Source organism: Haematobia irritans, chromosome 5 (assembly GCF_050003625.1).
Source record: "Haematobia irritans isolate KBUSLIRL chromosome 5, ASM5000362v1, whole genome shotgun sequence".
NCBI lineage: Eukaryota > Metazoa > Arthropoda > Insecta > Diptera > Muscidae > Haematobia > Haematobia irritans.
The window spans coordinates 142,425,712-142,446,253 of record NC_134401.1 but is presented as its reverse complement, the minus strand read 5'-3'; positions in this window follow the sequence as shown (position 1 = coordinate 142,446,253).

The following is a 20,542-nucleotide window of genomic DNA, read 5'->3' as shown; positions in this document are numbered from 1 at the left end:
ATCTAAAGGAGACTTATTTTTTGACTTCAAATTAAAACGGCAGAATTTTCAGCTGTGGTAATTCTTTAATCATCTAAGCATGCACCAACTTATCTGGAGAATTCGGTATGTAACAGATAGGATGATAAATGCACTTCCTCAATGATCAGTGAGTCAAATATGCAGGGAAGCCAGGTTATATTATATGTCAGAATAACATCACAAATTGAAACAGCAGCTGTGTAAAATGTACCTCCATGATTCTACAAAAACAACCTTAAAAGTTGGACACACCAGGTAGGTCCAGATTACATTATATGCTCCAAACCGGATTGGGATACACCCCAATTTCTAATACTATATGTTTAATTTTTAAATTCCTTTGCATGATAAAACGAATGCGTTGCTACATTTCAACAGGTATTTATCCCTAGCATCGTCCAGTCCATGATTTGACCAGTGAATCAAAATCGGTTTCTTTTAATTTATTAAAATACTGACCAGAGATGTTTATAGCAGAAATCCATGCCGAAGGAAATATGAACTTTCGCGATATCTGGCGAAGTCGGAAAAATGTTTTGAGGTAGTTTGGACTACTTTTTGACGTTCATATACATATTTATACAAAAGTTTCTATACTCTGATAAATGTATTTCAGATTTACCATTTGAACCGACCTTTCTACGTTAAGATTATAGTAAGAATCAATATGATATGTCCACAAATGGTGTGGTCCGTAAATGTTTATAATCTGCTACAGTCCCAATAGTACCGATTTTCACCATTTTACGTCCAAATCAGCTAAAAAGGTGCAGATGTTCATGTCATATGTTACGTGATATTCGGCCCGGCCGACTTTTCTGTCGTATTTAGTTGTTTTTTATATGAATATATATAAGAATCAATTTATTAATAAATTTTTATTTTATTTGTAGTAAACAAATCATAAAGTTCAATTTGCATCATTTGATATCAAACACATTGTATTTAGATTTATATGCACCATTATACATATATTTAAATAAAATAAAATATAATATTTGTTTGGAAAGGAATTGGTTTTTAATTTGGCTATGAGTATTACTAAGGTTGGGCAGCACAACCGAATGAAGAAGGTAGCTACAACCGATGTCGTTGGCAGACCCAACCAATACCATATGAGATATTAGTTGTGTCGACCGAATCAGTCGGGTGACACAACTGCCAACTAATAGTTGCTACAACTGCCAAAAGGAGGTTGGCAATAAATTCGATTGTCACAACCAATCTGTATTCTCTGTGTATATATATATATATAGGAAATCCGAGTTGTATTTGATTGTATGTATCGGGTACGCTCAGAAACGGCTGAACGGATTCACTTGCAATTTTAAGAGGGCGTTCATTGGAAACTTCATATTTGGATACCTGTTGGGGGAACTTTCCGCTGGCCCCACTTGTTGAAAATTACTCTTAAATTCTCCATTTGCTTGAAAATTTCAGGTTGTGGATGACTTTTAAACAAAATTCCTCTATTTCATTTTTCGAAAATTGGTCGGAGAGGGGTACCTCATCTTTGCCAGACTATTTAGTAACATATAGTGAAAAACTAAACATCTCCGATTTACTTGTCATTTACAAAGGACGTGGGGAGGTTATGAAATTAATATGGGGTAACTGATTTTTTGATATTTGTCCGACTTTTTGAAAATTGGTCTAAAATCTTCCGATTTGCTTGAAAATTTTCAAAGAAGGTTAGGGGTGACCTCTAGACAAAGATCCGCCACTTTATTTTTCTAAATTGGGTCAGAGATGGTAACCTCCCCTTTGCACGACAAGTATAGTGCAAAAAAAAAACTTCTCCGATTTACTAGAATTACATAAAAAACAATGAAATATGGGGTACCTGCTTTTTTTAATATTTGAACGGAGGGAGGAAGACCTCCTCTTATCCGAAAACACTAAATTAAAAACTAAATTAAAGGTACAAAAATCTATATGAAGACTATTATATTTTTATAAAGTCTTGTGAAATAATGAATGGAAAAGATCTAAGGAATTGATTGTGAACCATTGTATATTTATAATTTAATTAATTAAAACAAGTAAGGAAAGTCTAAAGTCGGGCGGGGCCGACTATATTATACCCTGCACCATTTGGTAGATCTAAATTTTGGATACCATATCATATCCGTTAAATGTGTTGGGGGCTATATATAAAGGTTTGTCCCAAATACTTACATTTAAATATCACTCGATCTGGACAGAATTTGACTTCTACAAAATCTATAGAATCAAAATTTAAGTCGGCTAATGGACTAGGGTGGAACACAATGTTAGTAAAAAAACATGGGAAACATTTAAATCTGAAGCAATTTTAAGGAAACTTCGCAAAAGTTTATTTATGATTTATCGCTCGATATATATGTATTAGAAGTTTAAGAAAATTAGAATCATTTTTACAACTTTTCGACTAAGCAGTGGCGATTTTAGTTACAAGGAAAATGTTGGTATTTTGACCATTTTTGTCGAAATCAGAAAAACATATATATGGGAGCTATATCTAAATCTGAACCGATTTCAACCTAATTTGGCACGCATAGAAACAATGCTAATTCTACTCCCTGTGCAAAATTTCAACTAAATCGGAGCACAAAATTTGCCTCTGTGGTCATATGAGTGTAAATCGGGCGAAAGCTATATATGGGAGATATATCTAAATCTGAACCGATTTCAACCAAATTTGGCACGCATAGCTACAATGCTAATTCTACTCCCTGTGCAAAATTTCAATTGAATCGGAGTAAAAGATTGGCCACTGTGGTCATATGAGTGTAAATCGGGCGAAAGCTATATATGGGAGCTATATCTAAATCTGAACCGATTTCAACCAAATTTGGCACGCATAGCTATAATGCTAATTCTACTCCCTGCGCAAAATTTCAACTAAATCGGAGCAATAAATTGGCCTCTGTGGGCAAATGAGTGTAAATCGGGCGAAAGCTATATATGGGAGCTATATCTAAATCTGAACCGATTTGGATGATATTTTGCAAGTTTTTCGAGACTCATAAAATATTCGGATGTACGGAATTTGAGGAAGATCGGTTGATATACACGCCAATTATGACCAGATCGGTAAAAAATATATATGGCAGCTATATCTAAACCTGAACCGATTTTTCCAAATTCAATAGGGATCGTCTTTGAGCCGAAACAGGACCCTATACCAAATTTTAGGACTAAACCTGTGAGCTGTACTTTGCACACAAAAATACATCAACAGACAGACGGACAGACAGACGGACAGACAGACAGACGGACATCGCTAAATCGACTCAGAATTTAATTCTAAGACAATCGGTATACTAAACGATGGGTCTCAGACTTTTCCTTCTTGGCGTTACATACAAATGCACAAACTTATTATACCCTGTACCACAGTAGTGGTGAAGGGTATAAAAAGTAACCGTGAAAACAAACTGGGTTTCCGCTTGAAAACTGAACATAGTACTCAGCTATATATGGAAACTATTGATTCCCAGATTTTCTTGAAATTTCCAGGGATCTTGAGGGTGGTCTCTAAACTCAAAACACAGTTTACTTCGATCCAAAGATTTTGACCTTCCCTTAAGGATTTTGGTTTTGATTCCGAGCCAAAGTTGCGGCTTCCTTAAAGTAAATATATTTTGTAGCGAACTATCGCTTTTCGAGGTATATTAATAATGCTATTCGTGTTCAAAAAAATTCACGTTCAAAAAAAAAACTTTAAATCAAAGTTGCGAAATTCTCAAAATAAGGCTTAGCCTATAAAGATTCTACTAAAGATTCAATACTTCAGTTAATTTAAGGATGATTTCTTTAAATCAAAAAATTTGTTTACTTTAAGTAAAATTGGCCTTAGTTGAAAGGCATACGACTTTAACGGAGGGACGAAAATTTCCAAAAAAAATAATTAAAATTTCCTTATTTTTTTCCTTATATTTGTCCTTAATATTTTGTAAATTGCGCGTCCTAAAGTTTAGGTTGCGTAATCTTTAATGGCACGTACATATTCTTTTAGTGTAGACAAAACTCCCCAACTTTAGTTTACGATATTTTATCTCTTTATTAAATTGGCCTTAGTTCAAAGGCATACGACTTTAACGGAGGGAGGAAAATTTCAAAAGAATTTTAATTAAAATTTCCTTATTTTAAAGAAATTTGTCTTTAATATTTTTGCGCATCCTAAAATCTTTAATATCACGTAAATAATTTTTTTTCAGTGCTGACAAAATTTCCCAACTTTACTTTACGATATTTTATCCCTTTATTAAAAGAAGAGAGGAGGACCTCTCTTTGCCAGATGAACAAAAAATTAAACTTCTTTACTAGAAATATACATCCTGGAGGGTTTAGGAAATTAATGTGGGGTACCTGCGTTTTTGATATTTGTATACCCGACATATTGAAACTTGAACAGAAGCTCACCAATTTTCTTGAAATTCTCAGGGATGTTAATGGTTGTCTCTAGACAAAAGTCCCCTACTTCATTTTTCCATACTTGATCCCTGTTTTAAAAGAATAGAGCAAAATCTATACTTGTCATTTTTTTTAATTGGAGGGAAGCTGCTCCCTAAATAGGTTTTTTTGATAGTTGCACTTAAAACAATGACCAAAATTGACAGGCAACGTGGAAGGCTCCTCATTTTCGGGTATATTCGAGAAAGGTATCTTCCCCGTGGCCGATATTTTAAAAATATTTTTTATGCTCAATTTTTCGAGAACTTTTAAATATTTACAGGCTCTGATTTATTTGATAGGATAGTTGACAGTGTTTTTATCCAATTGAAATAGTCTACTTAATTTCCGGTATGTTAAAAAGGAAAACGTAGGTTAATTTCAGAAGATTTTAACTAAACTGTATTACAAACGCCGATATCACAAAGAAGGCAAATATTTTTTTATAAATTCAAGAAAATTTGTTAGACCTAATTATTTAGTTCTTTAATATAGGTTGCATAATATATCAATAGTTTTTAATATTTAAACTCCCTTAAATATCAAAAACTTTTGAAATAATTATCAACAATAACGTCAATTTCCTTTAAAACATTTAATGAAATCTACATTGCCGTTCAACATCGGTTGACTCATAATTGATTTATTCATCATTCTTTCTATTTAAAATTCATAAATTTATGCTAATGTAAACATTTGCCATCGTTTATCGTTAAATCAAAATCCACTTTCGAGTGAAGTTTTCAATTTTAATTATGTTTACCTTTTGTTAATTATGTTGTTCTAAAGCATTGAAAGATTCCACCATCACATTACCACTGCTAATCCTCTTTACAAATTAATGGATGAGGGCTTTGGGGCGACGAAGCTGGGAGCTAAGTTGTTGGTCCATAAAACAACAAGAACAATTCAATCAATTAGGAGAATGCCATTGCCTTCTTCTTGAGCATCGTTTAAAGATACCCACACTCATATAAACTTACACACCTACAGGCACACACACACACACACTCAAACTCAGCAAATAAATGCCATACTTACACAATTAAAAGTAAGAATGAATGCTAATTGAAAATTTTGTAAAATCAAATGAATTGTAGTTGAAAAGTTCAAATAAATAAAGGATTTCTAGGAAGAGTGAAGAGGAAATAAGATAGGGAAATGTTGTATATGTTGAATTTGATAAACTTATTTATTATGACACTGTACTACAAACATAAATACAAGAGCTCAGCGATGTATAAAAAAAGTTAGGAAAGAGCCAAGGAGTAGCTTCGCTTACACGAAATTGACCAGTTCCCGAGATTGGTTCTCCGATGAGAATTCATTCCAGACCAAATAAACGCGAATTTGTGGCAAGTGTTGCAACGATTTTATCTAATGATTTTTATTTGCTTCAGTAGAAAATTGTTTAACATCAAAAGAAAACTTAGTTTGTCTTAAATCTCGTTTCTCAGAAAAGAAAACTCTTCTTTCAGTGTATCTACGGCACAATGACCACAAAAAATCTTGGACTTTTGAGCCTGGGACATTTGATACTATTAAATACCAAAGTGTCGATCATTTCAAGGCGGCTCGCAGTGCTTCGAAAAAGGCAAACAAATTATATGCTTTGAGTTTTATTCTAATATTTGTTTTTAATAGTCTATGATACCTAGCTTCGGACACAAAAATACTATTCAGCTATATTTGACTAGAACTATTTTCAAAAATATTTGAATTTCAAGCTTTTTGGTCGAAAATAGGGTTAAAATACATGGACGGTATAAAAGAAGGAGTGGTCCGATTTTTGTCATGTTAAATATTTGTTGTAGGTATTGGTGGTGGTATTTGAACTAAAACCAAAATAAACAAAATAAAATTGAGCAAATTAAAATTTTGATAATTGTTTTAAATTTCTACATATACTACACTTTATACATACACTACACCCACAGAAGGAATATGATCACCTCAAACATGTTTCAAGAGCAAAATACTATTTTTGGCCGGCAAACATGGGTATTTTTGCTGCAAAAATGTTGTTTTCTCGCCAAACATGTACATGGTTGCTGAAACAATATGCATAATTTCCGAGAAAATAACATTGTTGCGAAAACTATGTTACATGTTTGCCGTCCAAAAATAAGATTTTGCTCTTGAAACATGTTTGAGGTGATCATATTCCTTCTCTGGGTGTATTTGTTGGGTTGATTATAGTGTATATTATTTAATAAAAAAATTAAAATTCTGCTATATTTGTTTAGAAATATTTTTTCTTTTTGAGAATATTTTTGGTAAAATTCCCTCATTTCTAACAACGAAAGGATTTTGGATGACTGAAAAATTAACCTTTTTTTTTTGCAAATTTTCACACATTTCCCTTTTTGGCCATCTTGGTGGCATTTTAAGCATTGGTAACAAAAATTATATATTTATTGATTGTATTCATTTTTCTCTTTGAGTTTGGTTAACATTTGTTGATAGCTTTCAAGTCAAAAAATTAAAATGTTACTAATTAAAAAAAAAAATAAAAAACAGTAACGTTATTTTTTCTGAAGTCTGTAAAACATGACAAATTTTCACATTTTTTTCTTTTTTGGTACTCTGTAGACTTGTAGCAAAAAAAAATTATATCTCTGAATTTTTTTTTAATATTTGTTTTTAATTTTCAATTCAAAAACTAAAATTTATCTAATTTTGAAAAAGTAAATATTGTAAAAAATTTTAAAGTTGAAGAAATTTTCGCATAGTTAAGGGGACCAATTTTTGGAGGCCTATCAATAGGGTTCCGGTCCACATAGAGTCTCAAAATTTGGTTCACTACTTAGTCAATAGCTCGGCTCTAAACATACATAATAGCAAACTTCACAGAGCGATATATACCCACACAGACGAAAAAGACTGTTTTTCATATGTTTGGGTGTAAAAATTATATGTTTGGAACTCAAATTTTTTAACACAATATTTTTAAGTGCAATCATAAAATGTTCATAAACTAGGTTAGGTTAGGTTAGGTGGCAGCCCGATGTATCAGGCTCACTTAGACCATTCAGTCCATTATGATACTACATTGGTGAACTTCTCTCTTATCACTGAGAGCTGCCCGATTCTATGTTAAGTTCCATGACAAAGGACCTCCTTTTTATAGCCGAGTCCGAACGGCGTTCCACATAGCAGTGAAACCACTTAGAGAAGCTTTGTAACACTCAGAAATGTCACCAGCATTACTGAGGTAATGAAAAACTTTTGGTGTTCGGTCGAAGCAGGAATCTAACTCACGATCTTGTGTATGCAAGGCGGGCATGCTAACCATTGCACCATGGTGGCCCCAAAAACTTCATAAACTAACATAACATCTTTGGTACATATATGTTAATACGTTAGAACATATTATGTTTGGGACATAGAATGTTTGTAAATATAAAACGCTTGGTTGCAAACATATATTAATTTAGAAATAGCCTATAAACATATATGTGTTTAGAAAGATAGACCTAGAGAATATGCTGCAAGTAAAAAATGGAAGTAACCAATTGGCGCCTTAAAAATATAAATACGCGAAGAAAATCCTATTAAATTTTTTTCAACCATTGTATACCTGAGGTGAAACATAATGTGTTTGAACAATACACACAGTATTTTGTTTGGACAAATCCTGAAAATATATAAGCTTGAAGCAAAATGTGTTTGGGTTATATGTTACAGAAACGATTTTTTTAGCGTGCATTCCCAAATGACGGTAACTCCCTGGTATATAAGGAACGCTGACCATCATCGTGATTATAAGTTGAACTATGGTTCAGATGAAATAATAATCCAAACATGGAAGCACTCCAATAAGCTTCGTCTCCATTCTAATGCTGAACTAAAATAAATATTCTACAGCAACTATGCACAAAATTCTTTCTGGAGAATGCACACTTAACCCAAATTAAGCCATTTACGGCCATTTTCATGTAGCTCCGTTAGGCTTTAACTGCCAGTTAACAGAAAGTAAATTGCAAATATCTTCTCTCCGGTTAACTTTAACTGAAAAAATTTCGTCAGTTAAGCTCCTAATTGGCCTATGGAATATAAATGCAAGATGACAGCTTCGTCCATAATACGGTTTAAAATTTGGTTAGTTAACGGAACACTAACGGAGCTTTATGAAAATGGGGGTTAATTGATAAATCATTAGAGAGTAATTACTGAATTACATACTCACAAATCTTAATGTTATGTATATTCCTTATCTAACAACATGTATTATAGAAAAATTGCTTAATGAATTGAGCTCTGTTGTAATCAAAATAAAAAAGATGTTATCTCGCCCCTCTATACAATCAAACACTTTTGATCCCTTTGTATGGGAGGTACGTGATGCATTGGTCCGATCGGAACTTTCCTATGATGTCCCGTTCTATATTAGTCCATTTGTTATATGGGATAGAAGCACAACATTTTCATGTAACGTATGATGGCTTCGCCGACATTTTTGATTCTGAACAATAAAATATATCATTTTACTTTGTTGCATCAGCCACCCAGATTCGATAATTGAGATGTGTATCCTAGATGTAGACAGTTTTCTCTCAGTGTATAGTGTTCGATTTATTTTATTGGCCTTTTTCACTTTTTTCTATCTGCAAAAACTACCTGTAGATGAGTGTAGTTCCTAAGGAAACGTGGCATTTGCATTAAAATGCCATAAATACTCAGAATCAAATCAAATAATATTGTAAATATCAGAAAGGGCCCAAGTTAAACAATTTAAAACCAAGAATGAATGATAAACTTTTAGCTATTTGTCACTTAGGCAAAATTAACAACCACGCAAATACAACAGCACTTGAATCAGCAACAATTCTCTACTACGCAACACAAATAGGAAAAGATTTGTCATTACATATTTGTATATTAGTTATGTATAGTTCTTTAAAACTTTGGACAGACATAAAACCTTTTGAGAAATGATAAATTTCATTTGTCTTTGACAAAGCTAAAGGAATACAACCATACATACTACATTCAGCCAACCATTCATCCATCTACCAGCATCATATTATAGCTAAGAGTAATAAGGCACTTTACTCTGAAAACTCTCTTTCTCTCCTTCACTCTTCCTCACTCTCTCACTCCCCATGTTGCTGACTCTGAGAACTAACTGCTATGACAACAAAATAGTTGTAGTTAATACTTTATAATTATGTTACCAACAACAAAAACAACAACAATGGCTTTCAGTAGAATCCTTTGCCACAATAAATCCAAGAAGGCTAAATTACATCAAATTGAAAAGTAGAAGTTGACAGAGTAACAAACAAGCTATCCTTTTGTGACAGTATCATTACCAGTTATCATCACATAGCTTATAGCAATGTCTCTCCTCCAAATACACCATCATTCTTACATAGATGTTCCATTACGTCTCCGTTTTTTTTTCGCCATGGAACTTTTCATTTAATTTCCTAAGATTTTTTTAAAAGAGCTATGCTTTTGAAGTTTTTTGCTATGAGCCATCGAAAAACGCTTAACTAATTCATGAGCCAAAAGGAAAACATTTTGCATTTCTTTCACATTCTCCCAAAAGAAAGAGAATTCTTAACATTTCAATTCTGCTTTCATAAATGGTTGCTTTATGTTGCTGAAATGACACTTAACGCGAAAATAGAAGAGAAAAAATACTGAAAGAATATCAACAACAGCGGTTGTCTAATAAGGAAATACAGTGACTATGACGTAACTCCATAGTGGTATGTTAACAAAATTTTCCCGAATATCTATTTTTGGGGAAATTGTAAATTCTTGTAATAAGCACAACTCAACTAAGGAACTAAGACGGTATTGGGAAAAAAATTTGACACAACAATCTACTGATATTGCCTGTTTGAAAATTATACTAAAATCCATAATCACACTGAAAAAAATATTTATGTCATATTAAAGATTACGCAACCTCAATATTAGAATTCTTAATTTATACACTATTAATAACAAATTTCTTTAAAATAATGAAATTTTAATTAAAAGAAAGTTTATAATCTTTGCTTCAAAATTGTTTTCACATGTTAAAAATTTGCGTCCCTTCGTTGAAGTTGCATGTCTTTAAATTAAGGCTAATTTTCCTTAAAGTAAGGAAACACATTTTTAATTGAAAGAAATCGTCCTTAAATTAAGTGAAATATTGAAACTTTATATTTAAGATAAAAACGCTTCAAATATAGGCTCTGACTTATCTCGAAGTATCCGTCATAATGTCGATTTTTAAACTGGCATTTGCTTGTACGTGAATAGCTTTATTAATATACTGGAAAAATAGAATGAAAATTTGATAAATGAGATTTGTATCATAATTTTAGTTTTATAGATCCTAGATTTAAAGGCAGATAGGTTGAAAAAAAATTTCCTTATTTTCAAGAACCCGCATCTTTGGCTCGGAATCAATACCAAAATCTTTGAAGGAAGGTCAAAATCTTTGGATCCAAGTAAACTTTTTTGAGTGCAAGCAGATTTTATTCCAGTTACAGTTGATTTTATTGCTAATACACTGAAAAAATATTGACCAAATATTGGAGATTATACAACCTCAATTTTAGGACTCGAAAATTACGTAATGTTGAGGACAAATATCATTAAAATAATTAATCATTGAATAATTTTCATTAAATTTAGGACGATTTGGAAACGACAATATTGATTCCTCTGATAAGGTCTGTTAGGTCTTTGAAGTAAGGCAAATTTCCCTTAAAATAAAGAAAACATTTCCCTTAAAATAAAGAAAACATAACTGGAATTTGTTTGCACATGAATACCTTTATTAATATATGACAAAAAGGGAATAAGTTTTCGATTAATGTGATCTGCATCCTAATTTCAATTTAAATGATCCTAAATTTTCAAGCCAGAAGAAATTTATTTTAAATTTAAAGCCTAAAAAATATATTTATTCGGATCTCGGCATCTATACCAAAATCCGTAAGGAAAGGTCAAAATCTTTGGAAACGAAGTAAACTTTTTTTGAGTGTAAGCTAGAAAACCGCAAGTACCTGTCGTTAGAGTCCACCAACATTTAAATGTGATTAAATCTTTTACTTCTCGTAACACTACTCGGTACCATTATACTGGCATTATTGCATCGCATACAAAAACATCGTAAAAAGCGATAATACCACCAGAAATAGTGCTAAAAGTGAAGGCCACATTTGATCAAAATCAACACCGCCTTGGTAGAAAATCGCAAGAACGAATACAGCACATATCGAAAATTAAACTTGGACTAAATCCATTGAAGTTCCAAAAAGTGCAAGAGCTAACCGATGCACAAAAAATATTAGACTGGAAAGAGCCAAGGAATTTCTTCGCTTTTACGAAAGTGACCAGTTACCGAATGAGAAATCATTCCAAAGTGAGACGTTTGTAAACAAACAAAAGATCGGTCATATGAAAATTTATATATTTGGCCACCAGAACCGCAGTAACGTCCGATGATCACTCCCCGCTCATATTCATGGACCGTGGGGTCAAAATAAATGCTGGATATAATCGGGAATAAATCCTAAAGATAGTATATAGTAAAAAAATTCACGAAAATTGTTCTTAATTGAGTTTTAAACAATATTTAATTAAACATTTAATTGATTCAACATTTTTTTTAATTGAATCAAAACTCAATCACAAAAATCAATAGAATCAAGAAATTTTTTAATTGGATAAATTAATTTTTTAATTGACTTTCAAAAAAATTTTTAATTGATACAATCATTTCTGTGATTGAAGGGAGCCACCGTGATGCAATGGTTGGCATGCCCGCCTTGCATACACAAGGTCGTGGGTTCGATTCCTGCTTCGACCGAACACCAAAAAGTTCTTCAGCGGTGGATTATCCCACCTCAGTTTCAAAGCTTCTCTAAGTGGTTTCACTGCAATGTGGAATGCCGTTCGGACTCGGCTATAAAAAGGAGGTCCCTTGTCATTGAGCTTAACATGGAATCGGGCAGCACTCAGTGATAAGAGAGAAGTTCACCAATGTGGTATCACAATGGACTGAATAGTCTAAGTGAGCCTGATACATCGGGCTGCCACCTAACCTAACCCAACCTTCTGTGATTGAAGACATTTCAATTAAAAAATTAATTGGATCAATTATTTTGGTAATTGAATCAGAAAAAAAAACTTGTGTGTAATGAAGACATGGCCAGACAAACATATCATCGATAGACCCTGCTCATAAGAATAACATAGCTTAAAAAGGAGGTTCCTTGTCATTGAGCTTAACATGGAATCGGGCAGCACTCAGTGATAAGAGAGAAGTTCACCACTGTGGTATCACAATGGACTGAATAGTCTAAGTGAGCCTGATACATCGGGCTGCCACATAACCTAACCTAACCTCCTCACTTCATTTCTACTGCACAATGACTACCAAAATCACCGGGTTTCAAACCGTTGCACCTGGGGCATTTTGAAGAGTAAGGTTGACACTAAAAATAGCAAAGTGTCGATCATCTCATGAGGAGAATAGGTCAAAATATCGCAAAGCTACTTCCCGCAGCGTGTGATGGCTTTGTCGGACGTTTGAATGCCATAATTCGTGTCAAATGTCGAAAATTCAATAAAATCTAAATTGATTCTAAAATTGTATGTTATTTTTCTTTGCTTTTGAATATTAAAATAATAAAAAAAAATAAAAATACAACGCATTACATACAGTCCCCCTGTACCGTAGGTTTATGTACACCCAGAGAACGAATGTGATCACCTTAAAAATATTTCAAGAGCAAATGTTATTTTTGAATGGTGAACACGTAACATGTTTGTCGCAAAAATTTTGCTGGTAAACCAGATTCCATGGATCTATTGCTCTCTATTTTTATATTCCACTGTACATTAACTCAACAAAAATCTATGGCAAATTTCTCCAGCACTATAATGTAACTTATGAGATTGTATAATTTTGTCAACATAAAAAAAAAACTACAACTACAAAATTCCCAAAATACAAGGCAGTGGGTAACGATGTGAATGAAAAAAAGACAAAAACACACACCCATACACACATACAGTTAAATATCATGAATATATTCCATAACATCTTAGATGTAAAGATGTTCCTCCTTCTTGTTCTATTATCGAAAAAAATAAGACTTGTTTGAATGATTTGAGCTGGTATAACTGAATACAAAGTTTCTGTCGACAGAAAAATATTGTTTCGCTTTTTATGCAAAATACAATAAACAAAAACCAAGAACTTTTTTGCAAACATTTTATTTTATTTCGTACAACAGTAGTATTTAGTAAATTTTCAATTACAAGTTTATTTTTTTGTTGAATTTCTTGTTGCTGTTGGCGTCCCTATTTGGTTAAGTGCAAAGGGTGAAATTCGAGAGGTCTATTATATGGAGGCCCTATAGAGAACTCTTTATGTCATACAAAATATCTTTTTACCATTTCTCACTCTCATTGGCCTTCTAATAAAGAACGAAGAGGGCAAGCACATCAGAAAAGTGAGCGGATTGTTTCAACTCTGCCCATTGGAGAAAGCATAAAACCCCGTCTAAAGAGTTAATAACAAGTATATACGGCCGTAAGTTCGGCCAGGCCTAATCTTATGTACCCTCCACCATGGATTGCGTAGAAACTTCTACAAAAGACTGTCATCCACAATCGAATTACTTGGGTTTTGGTATCTTAAAACTTCTTAACATCGTTAAGAAGTTGTGAGTTAAATAGTCCATACGTGGTATATACTAGACAAAAAAGGTATGTATAGGTAAGTCTACAAACAATTACGAATCGATATGGACTTTTGCACGGTACGTACACGCAGAGAAGGAATATGATCACCTCAAGCATGTTTCAAGAGCAAAATGTTATTTTTGTGTGGTGACCATGTAACATGTTTGTCAGTAAAATGTTATTTTATCGTCAAATATAACCTGCTTGCCGAAATCAGATACATGATTTCCGAGAAAATAACATGGTTGCGAAAACCATGCTACATGGTCACCACCCAAAAATAACATTTTGCTCTGAAAACATGTTTGAGGTGATCATATTCCTTCTCTGGGTGTAGAGACCCAGAATTGAAATATGGGGGTCGCTTATATGGGGGCTATTTCAGCCGGATCGGATGAAATTTGCTTCTCTTAGAGGCTCCGCAAACCAAATCAGGGGATCGGTTTATATGGGGGCTATATATAATTATGGACCGATGTTTTTGCATGGTTGTTAGAGACCATATACTAACACCATGTACCAAATTTCAGCAGGATCGGATGAAATTTGCTTCTCTTAGAGGATCCGCAAGCCAAATTTGGGGGTACGTTTATATGGGGGCTATACGTAAAAGTGGACCGATATGGCCCATTTGCAATACCATCCGACCTACATCAATAACAACTACTTGTGATTTCAACAGACGGACGGACGGACATGCTCAGTTCGACTCAGAATTTCACCACGACCCAGTATATACTTTATGGGGTCTTAGAGCAATATTTCGATGTGTTACAAACGGAATGACAAAGTTAATATACCCCCATCCTATGGTGGAGGGTATAAAAAATGTAACAATTTTTGAAAGAAATTATAATAATGGAAAATATATAGTAAACAGAACTTGTACTATACGGGAATCAAATCTGGATTCTCATTGGTATTAGTTGTTAATTCGTGCTCGCCTGATTATAAATTTGTAAGCATTACGTTCTCAGATCACAACCGTTGGTTGTTTTTGTTTTTATCATTGTCACATTTAGACTGTCTATTCTCCGTTTGATACGATATCTATGTTAATTAACTCTCACCCTCACTTGCAATACTGCCTGAAATTCCTAGTAAATCATGTGAATAAATATATTGCTGAGTGCCTGAGCAACAACACATCAACATCGCCAGCAGATCCTCTAGCATCATCAGCACACGAACGAAATGTAAAATAAACGATACTTGTATTGTATAAAGTTTGTCTTTTTATACTTCATCCAAATATCCTTCCTTCCTTCCGTTGGAAAGTCTTTTCTGAACAGTAGCACCAACTGGCAACTAAAAAACAAGTAAGGAGAAATATAAAAGATACCTTCTTCTTCTCCTTCATCTTAGACTATGGAATATTTCAAAAAAAAAAAACACCAAAAAGAATACAAAAGCGACTACGCATTCATCTTCTTTTGCTTCTTTGTACAACCCCGTTTTTCCTTAAAGCTTCTTCCTGTTACCGCCTTACTCCCATGATAAATTTATTACGAGGATAATATGAATGTTTGTGTACATGGGACAGGATGAGTTGGTTTGCTTTCGAAATATGAAAAACTGTTGACAAGTTGTTGCTGTTGGCATTTATTTTCATGCTGTTTATTCCTGTCTTAAATATCCTGACTGAGCTACATTTGTTTGCTTTTCGATGAATATATGCCTGGGTGTGTGTGAGTTTGTATACATAAGAACATGTGAAAAATCTGTGCGTTTGCTTGTTTGCATAGGATACCATATTAAAATAGGGACACGCTCATACATTCGTAACAAACCACTCACATGTACTCAAAAGCTTACTCAACAATTCATGTAAACTATATTCTCATAATGCATAAGACGCCCAAAATATTAGAGTGTGTACTTGAAGTTGATAAGGAGGAGAGTATCATATTGAGTGTACATTCGGTTAATTGTCATTCGATTAATCGAATAATGTGAAATATCATCCATATCAAACAGAGAAGGAATATGATCATTTCAGACAATTTTCACAAGGAACATGAAACATTTTTGTCGCAAAAATATTGTTATCTCGTCAAACATATACATACTTACCGTAATCAAATACAGAGTTTCCGAGAAAATAACATGGCTGCGACAATTATGTTACATGTTCCCCTTCCAAAAATAACATTTTAAAACATTTTTGATGTGATCATATACATTTTTGTCGCAAAAATATTATTATGGCTGCGACAATTATGTTACATGTTCCCCTTCCAAAAATAACATTTTAAAACATTTTTGAGGTGATCATATACATTTTTGTCGCAAAAATATTGTTATATCGCCAAACACATATAGAGGCTTACCGCAATCAAATACAAATTTTTCACAGAAAAAACATGACTGCGACAATTATGTTACATGTTCCGCTTCCAAAACTAACATTTGGAAACATTTTTGAGGTGATCATATTCCTTCTCTATGTGTTGTGAATGGACATGAATTCACATACACCTTTATAACAGTTCGTCTCTGAGTTCGGCACATCCAAATCAACACTCATGACGAGTACACAAGAAACATTATCAATTTGAAGACATACTAAGTACCTTTAAATGATCTCTGTACTCCTTAATAGTTTTCCTGTGAAACTATTGACACAATTCCATTATATATTCTTTTTACGAAAAACTGGCATTTCGTAATATATTTGTTTACAATTGAATATTTGTTGATTATTTCTGTAATTGGATTCAGATGTTAAGTGTAATTATAATGTTTCTTTTGAGGTAGAAAAAGTAGCTTAATTTGGATATTTAAGATTTAGGTGACAGTCTACAAAGTATTTTGTCTACATACAAAGAATATTTCATTAAATGCATTTGTACATTCACATAACGAAATTGTATGCCCTCCCCCATAGGATTAGGGTATATTAACTTTATCATTCGGTTTGTAACATATCGAAATATTGTTCTAAGACCCCATAAGGTATATATACTCTGGGTCGTGGTGAAATACTAAGTCGACCTAGGCATGTCCGTCCGTCTGTAGAAATCACACTAACTTCCGAACGAAACAAGCTATCGACTTGAAACTTGGCATAAGTAGTTGTTATTGATGTAGGTCGGATTGTATTGCAAATGGGCCATATCGGACCACTTTTACTTATAGCCCCTATATAAACTGACCCCACATTTTGTTTGCGGATCCTCTTGGAGGAGCAAAATTTATCCGATCCGGTTGAAATTTGGTGTGTGGTGTTAGTATATGGACTCTAACAACCATGCAAAAATTGGTCGATATCGGTCCATAAATATATATATAGCCCCTATATAAACCGATCCCCAGATTTGACCTTCGGAGCCTCTTGGAGGAGCAAAATTCATCCAATTCGGTTGAAAGACGGTATGCAGTGTTAGTATATGGTTTCTAACAACCATGCAAAAATTTGTCCATATCGCTCTATAATTGTATATAGCCCCCATATAAACCGATCCCCGGATTTGACTTCCGGAGTCTCTTGGAGGAGCAACATTTATCCGATCCAGTCGAAATTTGTAACGTGGTGTAAGTATATGGTCTCTAACAACCATGCAAAAATTGGTCGATATCGGCCCATAAATATATATAGCCCCTATATAAACTGATCCCCAGATTTGATCTTCGGAGCCTCCTGGAGGAGCAAAATTTATGCGATTCAGTCGAAATTTGTTTCGTGGTGTAAGTATATGGTCTCTAACAACCATGCAAAAATTTGTCGATATCGGTCCATAAATATATATAGCCCCTATATAAACCGATCCCCAGATTTGACCTTCGGAGCCTCTTGGAGGAGCAAAATTTATCCAATCCAGTCGAAATTTGTAACGTGGTGTAAGTATATGGTCTCTACCAACCATGCAAAAATTGGTCGATATCGGCCCATAAATATATATAGCCCCTATATAAACTGATCCCCAGATTTGATCTTCGGAGCCTCCTGGAGGAGCAAAATTTATGCGATTCAGTCGAAATTTGTAACGTGGTGTAAGTATTTGGTCTCTAACAACCATGCAAAAATTGGTCGATATCGGCCCATAAATATATGTAGCCCCTATATAAACTGATCCCCAGATTTGATCTTCGGAGCCTCTTGGAGGAGCAAAATTTATCCAATCCAGTCGAAATTTGTAACGTGGTGTAAGTATATGGTCTCTAACAACCATGCAAAAATTGGTCGATATCGGCCCATAAATATATATATAGCCCCTATATAAACCGATCCACAGATTTGACCTTCGGAGCCTCTTGGAGGAGCAAAATTTATCCAATCCAGTCGAAATTTGTAACGTGGTGTAAGTATATGGTCTCTAACAACCATGCAAAAATTGGTCGATATCGGCCCATAAATATATATATAGCCCCTATATAAACTGATCCCCAGATTTGATCTTCGGAGCCTCCTGGAGGAGCAAAATTTATGCGATTCAGTCGAAATTTGTTACGTGGTGTAAGTATATGGTCTCTAACAACCATGCAAAAATTTGTCGATATCGGTCCATAAATATATATAGCCCCTATATAAACCGATCCCCAGATTTGACCTTCGGAACCTCTTGGAGGAGCAAAATTCATCCAATCCGGTTGAAAGACGGTATGCAGTGTTAGTATAGGGTTTCTAACAACCATGCAAAAATTTGTCCATATCGCTCTATAATTATATATAGCCCCCATATAAACCGATCCCCGGATTTGACCTCTAGAGCCTCTTGGAGGAGCAAAATTCATCCGATCCGGTTGAAATTTGGTACGTGGTGTTAGTATATGGTCTCTAACAACCATGCAAAAATTTATCCATATCGATCCATAAATATATATAGCCCCTATATAAACCGATCCCCAGATTTGACCTTCGGAGACTCTTGGAGGAGCAAAATTTATCCGATCCAGTCGAAATTTGTTACGTGGTGTTTGTATATGGTCTCTAACAATCATGCAAAAATTTATCCATATCGGCCCATAATTATATATAGCCCCCATATAAACGGATCCCCTGATTTGACTTCCGGAGCCTCTTGGAGGAGCAACATTTATCCGATCCATTTGAAATTTTGGTACATTGCGCTAGTATATGTTCGCTAACAAACATGCTAAACTTGGTCATATCGGTCTATAGTTATATATAATCCTCACATAAACCGATCCCCAATCACACAAAATTGGTCCATATCGGTTCATAATTGTATATTATGTTTCAATTATATTTCAATTCTGGATCTCTAATTACCGCGCAAAAGTTCATATCGGTTCGTAATTAATTGTAGACTTCCCTATATATGCCTTTTTGCCTAATATATACCACGTATGGACTAACATACAAGTTAGAGATCCGGCCTGGACGAACTTACGGCGGTATATAATTAAAACCAATGAAAATGTTTCATTATGGAATCAAATTTTAATGGAAATTTGATGTTTGATTGTATGTTAGTCCATACGTGGTATATATTACGCAAAAAAAGGTATATATAGGGAAGTCTACAATTAATTACGAACCGATATGCACTTTTGCGCGGTAATTAGAGAGCCAGAATTGAACATTGTATGTATTTATGAAACTGTTTCGTTGGATCCGCTTCAATGACAAATTTCTTTAATATTAAGAAGAATTTTCTATCAGTGTAATAATCCATTTTATAAATACACTGGTATATCTATCAAACTAGATAATGACAGCTCAAACAAAGTCAATAAAAAGTTGGGTATTACACTAGAAATCATTATAACGATATTGGTACCAACATATTATTATTCAGCCTAACGATTAATAATACTACACAGAAAAAAATTCACGAAAATTTTTCCAATTAAAATTTCAATTGAGTTTTAAAAAATATTCAATTAAAAATTTAATTGATTCAACAATTTTTTTAATTGAAACAAAAATCAATCACAAAAATTAATAATATCAATTATTGAATCAATTAATCTTTTAATTGACCCTCAATTAATTTTTTAATTGATACTATCATTTCTGTGATTGAAGACATTTCAATTAAAAAATTAATTGGATCAATTAATTTCGTGATTGAACCAGAAAAAAAAATTTGTGTGTGTATGGATGGCACCACTTCAAGAGACACAAATCACATCTGAAAGATATATGTTGTTCGCCCGGAACCGAGGGCTTTATCTTTTTCCTTAACATAAACAGAAATCTCACCAATAAATTTAAATCCGTATTAATGTGAATTTAGAAAATAACTTAAAATTTTTCCAGAAGGTTATCTTGTTAACTTATCCTTCGAAATATTCTGTAAATGATATGGTTGACTTAGTTAACACAAAATGTTCCTTACAAATGTACTTCAAAGTAAATCTGAAATTTAACAAAAAGTCTCTCAATTTTAAAAATATCGGGAGGAAGCAGCCCGGCTTC